At 45.2% G+C, this 1,731-nt stretch overlaps 1 pseudogene; it reads left to right on the top strand.

Moving 5' to 3' along the window:
* LOC100965328 overlaps positions 1-1,069 on the top strand; it is a 7,032-nt pseudogene extending 5,963 nt beyond the window's left edge.
* The last annotated feature ends 662 nt before the right edge of the window (positions 1,070-1,731 follow it).

The following is a 1,731-nucleotide window of genomic DNA, read 5'->3' as shown; positions in this document are numbered from 1 at the left end:
ACCTGTAGTCCCAGCTACTTGGGAGGCTGAGGTTAGAGAATCACTTAAGCCCAAGATTTTGAGGTTGCTGTGAGCTGTGACACCACACTCTACCCAGGGCGGTAAAGTGAGACTGTCTCTAAATAAATAAATAAACTGAGGCAAGAGATCACTTGAGCCCAAGAATTTGAGGTTGGTGTGAACTACGATGCTATGGCACTCTACGAAGGGTGGCAAAGAGAGATTCTGTCTAAGAAAAAAAGATCTGGATGAAAATTTGAAAAGGCTATGGGGGACAAAGAGGCTATCTAAATAGGAGGACCAACCAACCCTATTCTTAGAAAGGAATGCTTATTGGCCGGCACAGTGACTCAGCCCCTGTAACCCTAGCAACTGGAGGTGAGAGTATTGCTAGAGGCCAGGTGTTCAGGAACAGCCTTAGCAAGAGTGAGACCCTATCTATATAAAACATATAAAAATTAGCCAGGCATGGAGGTACACATCTATAGTCCCAGATACTAGAGAGGCTAAGACAGGAGTATCGCTTGAGCCCAGCAGTTGGAGGTCATAGAGAGCTATGATGATACCACTGCACTCTAGCCTGGGCAACAAAGTTGGAGTCTCTCTCTTTAAAAAAAAAAAAAAAAGGAAGAGTTGTCAATTTTGTCAATTTTCCAGTTTTCTGTAAATTTAATGCAGTCCCTATAAAAAGACCTACTGAATTTAGGGAGGATGGGCCAATTCTAAAGTTCTGATCTAGCTAATTAACTCCCAGGAAAGTATCTTTGACATGGATTCACATGTGTACACAGGTATATAGGTTTCTTTTTAAATTTTTTTTGAGACAGTTTCACTTAGTCACCCAGGGTAGAGTGATATGGTGTCATAGCTCACAGCAACCTCAAACTCTTGGGTTCAAGTGATCCTCTTGCCTCAGCCTCCCAAGTAGCTGAGATTACAGGCGCCTGCCACAACACCGAGCTGTTTTTTTAGAGACAGGGTCTCACTCTTGCTCAGGCTGGTCTCAAACTTATAAGCTCAGGCAATCCACCTGCCTCAGCCCCTCCATGTGCTGGGACTATAGGCATAAGCCACTGTGTCTGGCCCAGGGGTATGGTATGTATACATCCATACCATCCCATCCCTCTGTATCCATAGGGGACTGATTCTAGTCTCCCTAGGATACCAAAATCCAAATATGCTGAAGTCCTTTATATAAAATGGCATATTTGCATATAACCTACACAAATCCTCCAGTACACTTTAAGTATTAAGTCATCTCTAGATTCCTTATATCCCTATATTATGGAATATATGGAACACCATGCCTATGAAAAACTTCATGTTTTTTTTGTTTTTGAGGCAGAGTCTCACATTGTCACCCCTTGATAGTACAGTGGTGTCATAGCTCACAGCAACCTCAAACTCTTGGGCTCAAGCAATCCTCTTCCCTAAGTCTGCCAAGTAGCTGGGACCACAGGCGCTTGCCACAATCACTTAGCTCAGCGCCTGTGGCTCAAGTGGCTAAGGTACCAGCCACATACACCTAAGGTGGTGGGTTCAAATCCAGCCTGGGTCCACCAAACAACAATGACGGCTGCAACCAAAAAATAGCTGGGTATTGTGGTGGGCACCTGTGGTCCCAGCTACTTGGGAGGTTGAGGCAGGAGACTCGCTTGAGCCCAGGAGTTGGAGGTTGCTGTGAGCTGTGATGCCATGGCACTCTACCAGGGGGACAGCTTGAGGCTCTGT

Source organism: Otolemur garnettii, unplaced genomic scaffold (assembly GCF_000181295.1).
Source record: "Otolemur garnettii isolate 467f Iridium unplaced genomic scaffold, OtoGar3 scaffold00127, whole genome shotgun sequence".
Taxonomy (NCBI): domain Eukaryota; kingdom Metazoa; phylum Chordata; class Mammalia; order Primates; family Galagidae; genus Otolemur; species Otolemur garnettii.
Note: the sequence above shows the minus strand (reverse complement) of the source record. Positions and strands in the feature narration are given on the sequence as shown.